The sequence below is a fragment of the Anomaloglossus baeobatrachus genome, chromosome 6, assembly GCF_048569485.1.
Source record: "Anomaloglossus baeobatrachus isolate aAnoBae1 chromosome 6, aAnoBae1.hap1, whole genome shotgun sequence".
NCBI classification, from domain to species: Eukaryota; Metazoa; Chordata; class Amphibia; order Anura; family Aromobatidae; genus Anomaloglossus; species Anomaloglossus baeobatrachus.
This window is the reverse complement of record NC_134358.1, coordinates 185,068,144-185,081,494: the sequence shown is the minus strand read 5'-3', so window position 1 is coordinate 185,081,494 and position 13,351 is coordinate 185,068,144. Positions and strand designations below refer to the sequence as shown.

The window sequence follows — 13,351 nt, the reverse complement described above, 5'->3', positions numbered from 1 at the left end:
TTGGTGAGTCAAAAATGCAGGGCCTAACATTGGGTGAACACGATCACAACACACTGTGTCCTTGACACAGAGTGTCCACTTAGTGTTCTCCACAGCATTTCGCAGCAGCCCGTGCCCATGATCAGGGTTCAGGGCACTGCAAACTTTGTCTGTGTTCTCCCTGTGGAATATATGCAGCATAAATTGATGTGCTTTGGCTTGGAAAGCCGCACCACATTATGCTGCGGAGAAAAGAAGCACAGTGGGCACGGGATTTCTTTATTCCTATCCGCTGTGCTTCTACTGTACAACCCAGCATTTTGGACACAGCGAAAACACACTGCATCCAAAATACTATTATTGATAGTGGGCACGCACCCTTACAATTCCAGCAAAATGGATGGGTTTTACAGAAATCTGCTCGTTCTGCTTCTATTTTACACTGGGTATACTCACCTACAGTACATGTTTCAAATAAAACAAATCAATTACTTTTGCGGATACGCAGAGTTTTCTTTGAATATTTTCCCCATAGATTTCCATTAGATGCGAAAAGTCTTCAGGGAAAAGAAGGGAATTTTGTTTACTTACCGTAAATTCCTTTTCTTCTAGCTCCTATTGGGAGACCCAGACAATTGGGTGTATAGCTTCTGCCTCCGGAGGCCACACAAAGTATTACACTTTAAAAAGTGTAACCCCTCCCCTCTGCCTATACACCCCCCCGTGCATCACGGGCTCCTCAGTTTTGGTGCAAAAGCAGGAAGGAGGAAACTTATAAATTGGTCTAAGGTAAATTCAATCCGAAGGATGTTCGGAGAACTGAAAACCATGAACCAAAAGAACAATTCAACATGAACAACATGTGTACACAAAAGAACAAACAGCCCGAAGGGAACAGGGGCGGGTGCTGGGTCTACCAATAGGAGCTAGAAGAAAAGGAATTTACGGTAAGTAAACAAAATTCCCTTCTTCTTTGTCGCTCCATTGGGAGACCCAGACAATTGGGACGTCCAAAAGCAGTCCCTGGGTGGGTAAAAGAATACCCCGATAAAAAGAGCCGACAACGGCCCTCCTCTTACAGGTGGGCAACCGCCGCCTGAAGGACCTGCCTACCTAGACTGGCATCCGCCGAAGCATAGGTATGCACCTGATAGTGTTTCGTGAAAGTGTGCAGACTAGACCAGGTAGCTGCCTGACACACCTGCTGAGCCGTCGCCCGGTGCCGCAATGCCCAGGACGCACCCACGGCTCTGGTAGAATGGGCTTTCAGCCCTGAAGGAATCGGAAGCCCAGAAGAACGGTAGGCTTCAAAAATCGGTTCCTTGATCCACCGAGCCAAGGTTGACTTGGAAGCCTGCGACCCCTTACGCTGGCCAGCGACAAGGACAAAGACTGCATCAGAACGGCGCAGTGGCGCCATGCGAGACACGTAGATCCGGAGTGCTCTCACTAGATCTAACAAATGCAAATCCTTTTCACATTGGTGAATTGGATGAGGGCAAAACGAAGGTAAGGAGATATCCTGATTGAGATGAAAAGGGGACACCACCTTCGGGAGAAAGTCCGGGACCGGACGCAGAACCACCTTATCCTGGTGAAATACCAGGAAGGGGGCTTTGCATGACAGCGCTGCAAGCTCTGACACTCTTCGGAGTGACGTAACTGCCACTAGAAATGCCACCTTCTGCGAAAGACGTGATAGAGAGACATCCCGCAGCGGCTCAAAAGGTGGTTTCTGAAGAGCCCGTAGAACCCTGTTAAGATCCCAGGGTTCCAGCCGCCGCTTGTAAGGTGGGACTATGTGGCAAACTCCCTGCAGGAACGTGCGGACCTGCGGAAGCCTGGCTAGACGCTTTTGAAAAAACACGGAAAGCGCCGATACTTGTCCCTTGAGGGAGCCGAGAGACAAACCCTTGTCCATTCCGGATTGAAGGAAGGAAAGAAACGTGGGTAAGGCAAACGGCCAGGGGGTAAACCCCTTATCAGAGCACCAGGCTAAGAAGATCCTCCAAGCCCTGTGATAGATCTTGGCTGACGTTGGTTTCCTGGCCTGTCTCATAGTGGCAATGACCTCTTGAGATAACCCTGAGGACGCTAGGAGCCAGGACTCAATGGCCACACAGTCAGGTTGAGGGCCGCAGAATTCAGATGGAAAAATGGCCCTTGAGACAGCAAGTCTGGTCGGTCTGGGAGCGCCCACGGTTGACCCACCGTGAGGTGCCACAGGTCCGGGTACCACGACCTCCTCGGCCAGTCTGGAGCGACGAGGATGGCGCGGCGGCAGTCTGACCTGATCTTGCGCAACACTCTGGGCATCATTGCCAGAGGAGGGAATACATAAGGCAGTCGAAACTGCGACCAATCCTGAACTAAGGCGTCCGCCGCCAGAGCTCTGTGATCCTGAGACCGTGCCATGAATGCCGGGACTTTGTTGTTGTGCCAAGACGCCATGAGATCGACGTCCGGCGTTCCCCAGCGGCAACAGATCTCTTGAAACACGTCCGGGTGAAGAGACCATTCCCCTGCGTCCATGCCCTGGCGACTGAGACAGTCTGCTTCCCAGTTTTCTACGCCCGGGATGTGAACCGCGGAGATGGTGGAGGCTGTGGCCTCCGCCCACAGCAGAATCCGCCGAACTTCTTGGAAGGCTTGACGACTGCGAGTGCCGCCCTGGTGGTTGATGTACGCGACCGCCGTGGCGTTGTCCGACTGTATGCGGATCTGCCTGCCCTCCAGCCACCGATGGAACGCTTTTAGGGCTAGATACACTGCCCTTATCTCCAGAACATTGATCTGAAGGGAGGACTCCGTCGGAGTCCAGGTTCCCTGAGCCTTGTGGTGGAGAAAAACCGCTCCCCACCCTGACAGACTCGCGTCCGTCGTGACCACAGCCCAGGATGGGGGCAGGAAAGATTTTCCCTTCGACAGAGAAGTGGGAAGAAGCCACCACTGAAGAGAGGTCTTGGCTGCCAGAGAAAGAGAGACGTTCCTGTCTAAGGACGTCGACCTCTTGTCCCATTTGCGGAGAATGTCCCATTGGAGTGAACGCAGATGAAACTGCGCAAAGGGAACTGCCTCCATTGCTGCCACCATCTTCCCCAGGAAGTGCATGAGGCGCCTCAAGGGGTGTGACTGGGCCCGAAGGAGAGATTGCACCCCTGTTTGCAGCTGTTTGTCCAGCGGTAGCTTGACTATCGCTGAGAGAGTATGAAACTCCATCCCGAGGTAAGTCAGTGATTGGGTCGGAGTCAATTTTGACTTTGGGAAATTGATGATCCACCCGAACCTCTGGAGAGTCTCCAGAGCCACGGTCAGACTGAGTTGACTTGCCACCCGGGAGGGTGCCTTGACTAGGAGATCGTCTAAGTACGGGATCACCGAGTGGCCCTGAGAGTGTAGGACTGCCACAACGGATGCCATGACCTTGGTGAAGACCCGTGGGGCTGTCGCCAGGCCGAAAGGCAGTGCCACGAACTGAAGGTGTTCGTCCCCGATGGCGAAACGCAGGAAGCGTTGATGCTCTGGAGCGATCGGCACATGGAGATAGGCATCCCTGATGTCGATTGATGCTAGGAAGTCCCCTTGGGACATCGAAGCGATGACAGAGCGGAGGGATTCCATGCGAAACCGCCTGGTTCTCACATGTCTGTTGAGCAATTTGAGGTCCAAAACGGGACGGAATGAACCGTCCTTTTTTGGTACCACGAACAGGTTGGAGTAAAAACCGCGACCCCGTTCCTGAAGGGGAACGGGGATCACAACTCCTTCTGTCTACAGAGTGGCCACCGCCTGAAAAAGTGCCACGGTTCGCTCGGGGGGCGGAGATGTTCTGAAAAAATGAGTCGGGGGACGAGAGCTGAACTCTATCCAGTAACCGTGAGACAGAATGTCCCTCACCCATCGGTCTTGGACATGTGGCCATCAGGCGTCGCAAAAGCGGGAGAGCCTGCCACCGACCGAGGATGCGGTTTGGGGAGGCCGAAAGTCATGAGGAGGCCGCCTTGGAGACGGTGCCTCCGGCGGTCTTTGGAGGACGTGACTTAGACCGCCATGCAGAAGAGTTTCTCTGGCTCTTCAGTGGCCTGTTGGACGAGGATTGGGATCTGGCTGAGGGCCGAAAGGACCGAAACCTCGCTTGAATTTTTCGTTGCTGAGGTCTCTTTGGTTTGGGCTGGGGTAAGGACGAGTCCTTTCCCTTGGATTGCTTAATAATTTCATCCAATTGTTCGCCAAACAATCGGTCGCCAGAAAAAGGCAAACCGGTCAAGAACTTCTTGGAAGCAGAGTCTGCCTTCCATTCGCGTAGCCACATGGCCCTGCGGACTGCCACCGAATTGGCGGATGCTACCGCTGTACGGCTAGCCGAGTCCAGGACAGCATTCATGGCGTAGGATGAAAATACCGACGCCTGAGAAGTCAAAGACGCTACTTGCGGAGCCGAGGTACGGGTGACCGCATTAATCTCAGACAGACAAGCTGAGATAGCCTGGAGTGCCCACACTGCTGCAAAGGCTGGGGCAAAGGACGCGCCTATGGCTTCATAGATGGATTTCATTAGGAGCGCTATCTGCCTGTCCGTGGCATCCTTGAGCGTTGAACCGTCAGCCACTGCCACTACGGATCTAGCCGCCAGTCTAGAGACTGGAGGATCCACCTTGGGACATTGAGCCCAACCCTTAACTACGTCAGAGGGGAAGGGGTAACGTGTGTCATTAAGGCGTTTAGTAAAGCGCTTGTCCGGGAAAGCCCTGTGCTTCTGGACAGCATCTCTGAAGTTCGAGTGATCAAAGAAAGCACTCCGAGTACGTTTGGGAAACCTAAACTGGTGCTTCTCCTGCTGTGCGGCCGACTCCTCTATAGGTGGAGTTGGGGGAGAAAGATCTAGCACCTGGTTGATGGACGCTATAAAAGGTCATTTACTATGGCGTCCCCTTCAGGTGTATCAAGATTGAGAGCAACGTCAGGGTCAGAGTCCTGGGCTGCGACCTCCACCTCATCCTCTAGAGAGTCCTCAAGCTGAGACCCCGAACAGCGTGATGAAGTCAGGGAAGATTCTAATCGAGCCCGCTTAGCCGGTCTGGGACTGCAGTCCGTGCCGGAGTCCTCCACGTAATAATTAGAGGCCACCCCAGGCGCACGCTTCGTCGCAGACCGAGAGGGGCCTGGGGGCGATCCCGCAGTGCCCGGGGCCTGTGTAAGGGTCGGTCTGGACTGCAAGGCTTCTAGTATCTTAGCAGACCATTTGTCCATAGACTGAGCCATGGATTGTGACAGTGACTCAGAGAGTTTCTCAGCTAAAACTGCAAACTCTGTCCCTGCCACCTGGACAGGGGAAACCGGCGGTTCTACCTGGGCCGAGGGTCCCACCAGTGCCCCAGGCTCCGGCTGAGCGAGTGCCACAGGGCCCGAGCATTGCTCACAGTGAGGGTAGGTGGAACCTGCAGGTAGCATAGCCGCACAAGAGGTACAGGTTGCAAAATAGCCCTGTGTCTTGGCACCCTTGCTCCCTGTGAACGACATGCTGTTGTCTCCCAGGAGAGTGATCACTGAGGGATATATAGCCACAAGCTAACAGTACAGCCGAACCGAGAAAATGTATACAAATATACAATATATATATATACAGTTCGGCACTCTATGGGGCCCAGCACCGGGTGACCGGTGTGGCTTACCGACCGCTCAAGCGGTGTGTGGCCCCCAGATTCCCTGCCTCGGGTCTCCCAGAGATGCAGCCAGAAGTCCTCCACCGGCAGAATGTGCTTAAAACATGGCTGTCGGCGTTCACAGGGGAGGAGGGAGCCGTGGGCGTAACTATAAAAGTGCGGGAATCTGGCCCCAGAGTGATTAGTGAGGGGGCGGAGGACAGCTACGTGTGCTCCAGCCCTCACTGTCGGCGTCAGCCCGACCGTCCCGCCCTTACCCCTGACTGGCAGGCCCGGGGGCGGGAGTTTAATGCACTAGGCTGCAAAAGCCGGGGACTAAAGTTAAAACCGCGGCCGGCAAGCAGGCGCGGTCGGCGCGGTAGTCCCGGTCTCATACCAACACCGCAGTCGCTGCAGCGTCTGAGGCCAAGGTGCTCCATGCACCGTCCCCAAGGGGACACAGAGTACCTGTAGATGCAGGGCCCTGTCCCTGATGATACTCAGTCTCCTGTCCGTCAGAATCCCACAGGGGCTGCGGAGGGAGCCCGGTCCCAGTGCCTGGATGACCGGATAGGATCCCACTTCTCCCAGAGCCCCTAAGGGATGGGGAAGGAAAACGGCATGTGGCTCCAGCCTGTGTACCCGCAATGGGTACCTCAACCTTAACAACACCGCCGACTTAGTGGGGTGAGAAGGGAGCATGCCGGGAGCCCTGTTAGAGGCCCTCTTTTCTTCCATCCGATATAATCAGCAGCTGCTGCTGACTAAAATGGGAGCATGAGTGAATGTGTGCCTCCTTCAACACAAAGCATAAAACTGAGGAGCCCGTGATGCACGGGGGGGTGTATAGGCAGAGGGGAGGGGTTACACTTTTTAAAGTGTAATACTTTGTGTGGCCTCCGGAGGCAGAAGCTATACACCCAATTGTCTGGGTCTCCCAATGGAGCGACAAAGAAAAACATTTTTAGTGCATTTCCACAGAAGAAACATCAAAAACGCATGTATTCCGCACCTAAGAATGTCAAAACCAAATACCAGGAAGTTTAAAAATCAAAAGCAGCTCTTTTTAAAGCATGGCCCATCAAACAGAGACAAAGAATGCAATAAACACTCATTAAAAAAATGTGCATAAAACAAAGAAAAAAAAGCAAGTAACCTAATTTACATAATAGGATCAGAAATAGTGCAGGAATTCTGCAACATGAAAAACATGCCAAAAGCTTATCATGGGAATGTAACATACAGAGATGATCACTGTCTCCATTATTAGGACCAGATCAGCAATTGAGCAACTCCTGTCATCATATTAGAAAACCGCAAATGAAATTCAAACAAAGACTTCAATATCTTCCTCCCAAAGTGCTCAAGAGAGGAGAACAATTGTTAAATGTACAGATTTGAAAGGTGAATTATGAAAAGACATGTGCAATGATAGGTTAGACAGATTACAATAAGCAGTCCAGAAAAATCAGGTCATTTGTTCCTCTAAACATGCAACTCCTACATTTTACTGAATGTCTCAGTGATTGTTATAACGCTTCATAACTTTTATCGCTTATCTCAAAGAATATACTAGTTTTTAGATGCTACTAAATGAGGCAAGAAATGAGTAGATAGGATATCTAGAGAACATCCACATCTATACCATAAAAAAAAAAAAAACAAAAAAAAACCAAAAACCCACATATAACAAGAGCAAGCTTGAGAAAGAGGTCCACCCCAAAAATGTTGCAGGTGTCTACATGCCAATCAGCCTCTAGGATGTCTCCATAAATTCAACTTTGTATATGCAGCTTGCTTGTCTGCTTCCATGGAATTGTTATTACATGTTCACATGGACCTGTATAGATATTGTATGAAGAATGTCAAATCTATTGGATATTTGTGGTATATTTTCAATGTCTTTTTATCCATGGGGTGTTTTATCTATTCGTTACATATGATATTTATGTGCATGTACACATGTGAAGATTTAATATACGCAACATGCAAAAAGTCAAAAGGTTTTGGCTTTGTTCTCTGCGACTTTTACTATATACACGACTACAGGTTTTCTTCTACTGTGGATAAGTCACACTTCTGTACCCTAGAAATGAGTACTCTAACAAAGCTTAATGGCAATCAAGCACATTACTACAGGTAAGGCAGCTAAAAATCCCTGTCAGTCAACCATCACCAGGAGAAGCTGCAAGTTGGCTGCACACTTCAAATGGATTGAAGACCATAGGAAAAGGAATCCTCCCTTCAGACAACTGCTCTAATAAAATACACCTGATGTAGAATGAATTGCATTTTCATATGGGGGTGCATGTTTATTTGCACCAGAACATCTCACATGAGATAACAGTAGAAATATTTCTTCGTCGCTCTATTGGGAGACCCAGACGATTGGGTGTATAGCACTGCCTCCGGAGGCCACACAAAGCAATTACACTAAAAAGTGTAAGGCCCCTCCCCTTCTGGCTATACACCCCCAGTGGGATCACTGGCTCACCAGTTTTCTGCTTTGTGCGAAGGAGGTCAGACATCCACGCATAGCTCCACTGTTTGTAGTCAGCAGTAGCTGCTGGCTATATCGGATGGAAGAAAAGAGGGCCCATGTGGGGCCCCCAGCATGCTCCCTTCTCACCCGCGGTTGGTGCTTGTAAGGTTGAGGTACCTATTGCTGGTACAGAGGCTGGAGCCCACATGCTGTTTTCCTTCCACATCCCCTGGAGGGCTCTGTGGAAGTGGGATCTTGCCGGCCCCCAAGCCCTGGGGCCGGGCTCCATCCACAGACCCATAGAACCTGCTGGATTTGGAGCGGGAGTGCCGTTCAGGGACAAGGCCCTGCAACTTTCAGGTACTCTGTGTCCCCGGCAGGCACGGACACTCTCAGGCTTGCTGAGCGTTATAGTGCGCCGGGGACAGTAGCGCTGTGCGCCGGGGTTAGGTCACTGCAGCTTTGCTGAGTGACGTTTCATGTTGGGAACTACTGCGCCGACCGCTCCTGGAGCGGCGACGCAGCTGCGACTTGTAGTGCGCCGGGGACTTGGCGCCGACCGCGCTTTTACGGTGGCGGCGCTTCTAACTTTAGCCCCCGGCTTCTGCGGCCTAGTGCCGCTTCGTTCCCGCCCCCACCCTGTCAATCAGGGTAGGGGAGAGACGCTGCTCAATTAACAGCGCCGAGGGCTGGAGCTTTATTTACATGCTCCAGCCCTCTCACTAGGCACAGGGGGAAGCAGACTTCCCGCTCTTCGTCGGTGTACGCCCAGGGCCCGCCCCCCCTCTCCACAAGGACGCCGGCAGCCATTACACATGCGGCTGGCTGGGGAAAGGCAGCAGGCTCTGGGAGACCCAGACTAGAGGGATTTCTGGCGTCCACACACCGCTCCTAAGCGGGTGGTAAGCAGCACAGTAGTGCTGGCCCCTCTAGTGCCTCAGTGTTATATTAGTGTACTTTTTTCTTGGTACCATATATATATATATATATTTATATAGTGCACTGTAAGGTCGCTTCTTGGCTGAACACCCTGTACTGCTCTGAGGAGGCAGCAACATGTCATCCGCAAAACGCAAGGGTGCCAAGGCACAGGCTGTGTACACTGTTTGTACTGCATGTGGGGCTGATCTACCGGCAGGCTCCAAAGACTCACATTGTATGCAATGTTCAGTCCCAGTGGCACTCCGTCAGCCAGAGCCTAATGTGGTGGTAGCCCAGGCAGAGACGCCTGTGAACCCTGCCCCGGTGACGGGGACAGACTTTGCAGTTTTTGCTGACAAAATGTCTGTGACTATGTTAAAAATACTGGAGACCTTGCAGTCCAGGCCAGTTACTCAGACCATGGACACTGCTGTGTCTATGCTCTCCGGTCCCCCTCAGTTGGAACTAATCCGTACTTCAAGGGGGTCTCAAGCATCACAGGCTGAAGTCTCTGACTCAGATGACAGTCCCAGGCAGCCTAAGCGAGCTCGCTGGGAAAGACCCTCCACGTCTTCACACTGTTCAGGGTCTCAGCGACAAGAGTCTCTCTGTGATGAGACTGAGGACGGTGACCAGGATTCTAATCCTGAGGCCCCTCTCAATCTGGATGCCCCTGATGGTGACGCCATGGTTAATGACCTTATATCGGCAATTAATAGGCTGTTGGATATTTCTCCCCCAGCCCCTTCTGCAGAGGAGGCAGCTGCACAGCAGGAGAAGTTCCATTTCCTATATCCCAAGCGTAAATTAAGTGCTTTTTTGGACCACTCTGACTTCAGAGAATCGATCCAGAAACACGACGCTCATCCAGACAAGCGTTTCTCTAAACGTTCTAAGGATACCCGTTATCCTTTTCCCTCTGAGGTGGCCAAACGCTGGACCCAGTGTCCAAAGGTGAATTTCCAAGCTTGCGGCTAGATCCATAGTCGCAGTAGAGGATGGCGCTTCACTTAAAGATGCCAACGACAGACAGATGGACCTTTGGTTGAAATCTGTCTATGAATCTATCGGCGCGTCGTTTGCTCCAGCATTCGCGGCCGTGTGGGCACTCCAAGCTATTTCAGCTGGTTTAGCACAGGTGGATGCTTTCATACATCCAGCAGTGCCGCAAGTGGCGTCCCTAACTTCGCAAATGTCTGCGTTTGCGACCTATGCTATCAATGCTGTCCTAGAATCTACGAGCCGTACCGCTATGGCGTCCGCCAATTCTGTGGTTTTGCGCAGAGCCTTGTGGTTAAAGGACTGGAAAGCAGATGCTGGTTCCAAAAAATGCTTAACCAGCTTGCCATTATCTAGAGACAGACTGTTTGGTGAGCCATTGGCTGAAATCATAAAACAGTCCAAGGGTAAGGACTCTTCCTTACCACAGCCCAGAGCAAGTAAACCTCAACAGAAAAAGTGGCAGTCGAGGTTTCGGTCCTTTCGAGGCTCGGGCAAGGCCCAATTCTCCTCGTCCAAAAGGACTCAGAAAGAACAAGGGAGCTCAGATTCCTGGCGGGCTCACTCACGCCCCAGGAAAACAAATGGAGGAACCGCTTCCAAAGCGGCTACCTCATGACTTTCGGCCTCCTCCCTCCGCATCCTCGGTCGGTGGCAGGCTCTCCCGCTTTTGCGACATTTGGCTGTCACAGGTCAAAGACCGGTGGGTAACAGACATTCTGTCTCGCGGGTACAGAATCGAGTTCAGTTCTCGGCCTCCACTTCGGTTCTTCAGAACCTCCCCACACCCCAACCGAGCAGATGCCCTGCTGCAGGCGGTGGACTCTCTAAGAGCAGAAGGAGTCGTGATCCCTGTCCCCCCTCACGAACGGGGGCGAGGATTTTACTCCAATCTCTTTGTGGTTCCAAAAAAGGACGGCTCCTTCCGTCCTGTTCTGGACCTAAAACTGCTCAACAAGCATGTGAACGCCAGGCGGTTCCGGATGGAATCCCTCCGCTCAGTCATTGCCTCAATGTCTCAAGGAGATTTCCTAGCATCAATAGACATCAAAGATGCCTATCTCCACGTGCCGATTGCTACAGAGCACCAATGCTTTCTACGCTTCGTGATAGGAGACGACCATCTTCAGTTCGTAGCTCTGCCATTTGGTCTGGCGACAGCCCCTCGGGTGTTCACCAAGATCATGGCGGCAGTGGTAGCAGTCTTGCACTCTCACGGACACTCTGTGATCCCTTACTTGGACGATCTACTGGTCAAGGCACCCTCTCAAGAGGCATGCCAACTCAGCCTGAATGTTGCACTGGAGACTCTCCAGGCGTTCGGGTGGATCATCAACTTCCCAAAGTCAAATCTGTCACCGACCCAATCACTAACGTATCTTGGCATGGAGTTTCATACTCTATCAGCGATAGTGAAGCTTCCGCTGGACAAGCAGCGGTCTCTACAGACTGGGGTGCAGGCTCTCCTTCAAAGTCAGCCGCACTCCTTAAGACGCCTCATGCACTTCCTCGGGAAGATGGTGGCGGCAATAGAGGCGGTTCCGTTTGCGCAGTTTCATCTGCGTCCACTTCAATGGGACATTCTCCGCCAATGGGACGGGAAGTCAACATCCCTGGACAGGAAAGTCTCCCTTTCCCAGACGGCCAAAGACTCTCTGCAGTGGTGGCTTCTTCCCACCTCATTATCACAGGGAAGATCCTTCCTGCCACCGTCTTGGGCGGTGGTCACGACAGATGCGAGTCTGTCAGGGTGGGGAGCAGTCTTTCTCCACCACAGGGCTCAGGGTACGTGGTCTCAGCAGGAGTCCACCCTTCAGATCAATGTTCTGGAAATCAGAGCAGTGTATCTTGACCTACTAGCCTTCCAGCAGTGGCTGGAAGGAAGGCAGATCCGAATTCAGTCGGACAACTCCACAGCGGTGGCATACATCAACCACCAAGGGGGGACACGCAGTCGGCAAGCCTTCCAGGAAGTCCGGCGGATTCTGATGTGGGTGGAAGCCACGGCCTCCACCATATCCGCGGTTCACATCCCCGGCGTAGAAAACTGGGAAGCAGACTTCCTCAGTCGCCAGGGCATGGACGCAGGGGAATGGTCCCTTCACCCAGACGTGTTTCAGGAAATCTGTCGCCGCTGGGGGGTGCCGGACGTCGACCTAATGGCGTCACGGCACAACAACAAGGTCCCAACCTTCATGGCACGGTCTCGCGATCAAAGAGCGCTGGCGGCAGACGCCCTAGTGCAAGATTGGTCGCAGTTCCGGCTCCCTTATGTGTTTCCACCTCTGGCACTCTTGCCCAGAGTGCTACGCAAGATCAGATCCGATTGCAGCCGCGTCATACTTGTCGCCCCAGACTGGCCGAGGAGGGCGTGGTATCCGGATCTGTGGCAGCTCACGGTCGGCCAACCGTGGGCACTCCCACACCGACCAGACTTACTGTCCCAAGGGCCGTTTTTCCATCGGAATTCTGCGGCCCTGAACCTGACTGTGTGGCCATTGAGTCCTGGATCCTAACGTCTTCAGGATTGTCCCAAGGTGTCGTTGCCACCATGAGACAGGCTAGGAAGCCCACGTCCGCTAAGATCTACCACAGAACGTGGAGGATATTTTTATCCTGGTGCTCTGCTCAGGGAGTGTCTCCCTGGCCATTTGCATTGCCTACCTTTCTTTCTTTCCTGCAATCTGGGTTAGAAAAAGGTTTGTCGCTCGGCTCCCTTAAAGGTCAGGTCTCGGCGCTATCCGTCTTTTTTCAGAAGCGTTTGGCACGCCTTCCTAAGGTGCGCACGTTCCTACAGGGGGTTTGCCATATCGTACCCCCGTACAAGCGGCCGTTAGATCCATGGGATCTGAACAGGGTACTAGTTGCCCTCCAGAAGCCGCCCTTCGAGCCTCTGAAGGAGGTTTCACTTTCTAGGCTATCACAGAAAGTGGCTTTTCTGGTAGCGATCACATCTCTTCGGAGAGTGTCTGAGCTGGCAGCACTATCATCCAAGGCTCCCTTCCTGGTCTTCCACCAGGACAAGGTTGTGCTGCGTCCTATTCAGGAGTTTCTCCCGAAGGTGGTATCCTCTTTTCATCTTAATCAGGATATCTCTTTGCCTTCGTTTTGTCCTCATGCAGTTCATCGGTATGAGAAGGATTTACATTTGTTAGATCTGGTGAGAGCACTCAGAATCTACATTTCCCGCACGGCGCCCTTGCGCCGTTCGGATGCACTCTTTGTCCTTGTCGCTGGTAAGCGCAAAGGGTCGCAGGCTTCTAAAGCCACCCTGGCTCGATGGATCAAAGAACCAATTCTTGAAGCCTACCGTTCTGCTGGGCTTCCA

The 13,351-nt window shown here is 52.4% G+C and overlaps 1 protein-coding gene across 5 annotated transcripts in view; it reads right to left on the bottom strand.

The window, feature by feature from the left end:
• CEP192 (centrosomal protein 192) overlaps positions 1-13,351 on the bottom strand; it is a 257,759-nt gene that overhangs the window by 45,732 nt on the left and 198,676 nt on the right. The gene's annotated exons all lie outside the window — the stretch shown is intronic.